This window comes from Sinocyclocheilus grahami, unplaced genomic scaffold (genome assembly GCF_001515645.1).
Source record: "Sinocyclocheilus grahami isolate Dianchi unplaced genomic scaffold, SAMN03320097.WGS_v1.1 scaffold2692.1, whole genome shotgun sequence".
Taxonomy (NCBI): domain Eukaryota; kingdom Metazoa; phylum Chordata; class Actinopteri; order Cypriniformes; family Cyprinidae; genus Sinocyclocheilus; species Sinocyclocheilus grahami.
Window position 1 is genome coordinate 16901 of NW_015507870.1, and position 1088 is coordinate 17988.

At 37.5% G+C, this 1088-nt stretch overlaps 1 protein-coding gene across 1 annotated transcript in view; it reads left to right on the top strand.

The window, feature by feature from the left end:
- Positions 1–1088, top strand: part of LOC107575526 (uncharacterized) — a 17393-nt gene that overhangs the window by 12420 nt on the left and 3885 nt on the right. The gene's annotated exons all lie outside the window — the stretch shown is intronic.

Genomic DNA, 1088 nt, shown 5'->3' on the forward strand with positions numbered 1-1088 from the left:
CGATGGTCCGGTTCCTGTTGTTGTATTCACACATGACTGAATAACTCTTAGAAGTCGACTGGTGAAGGTAGCCTAGATCTAAAACCACCTTAACCAGATTTAATAGAGCCGGTCGCTAGAAGGCGCTGTAAACTGACCTACAACAGAACATGCTGCTGCCTACAGCAGGTGTTTTTCAGCGTTTTCCCCATCAAAAAGCAAACGCACTGGTTTTTCTTTCTTTCAGCACAGCCATCGTTATGAAAAAATCATTTATGAATTTCGGAATCGGTCTTCAGTTGGGGTTTTAGCTTGTAATTCTCTGTCAGTTTGGCTGTGGCTAGGAAACCACCCATAATCAAACGGCCAGTCTTCTCAGATTTATTTAAATAATCGTCGTAGTAAACTCATATTTTACTAAGATGTTCAGAAATATGAAGAATCTAGTTGTCCTCGCTTTTTTCTTGTTTTTCGCTGACGGTAAGTCGTGGAATTCTGTTCATGTTTGGTCACTTTCGTTTCACTCAATGGAAACAGGAAGTGGGGTGCATTTGTTGACATTTAAAATATTTTTGGAACTATTTTATAGCGGTAGTAAGTCGTGTATACACCTTAAATGCTTTGTTTTTGGAGGGAGTATTCCATAAGTGCATCGACACAATAGATATATTGTCCAGATCTACCGCATGTGCTTTGTGTACGTAGTTTGCGTATTTTACGTTTCAGCGTCGTGACGTCGTTGATGTGGGGTTTTTGCATTGTCGCTGTTTTTGCATAAACCATTAAACAGGGCCTTTATTGAGCGAATATTTGTTGTGTGTGCAAACACACGTTTATTTACCTACTTCATTAACATAAAAAATACTATTTTCTGTATCTTCTTTACCTAGCTACAACAAATCCAATTGTTTATTACTGTTACTTATTTACGTAGCCTTTTTGGTCAAATTTGGATTCTGTACTGTTTTATTTATTGTTTATGTATGTTTAAGTTAGTTTTACATAGACCTATTTGAGCATATGACATTTAGTTCGAGACAATTCAGTGATTATAATCTATGTGCAATAGGCAGTGTTGGGGGTAACGCATTACAAGTAACGCGAGTTAC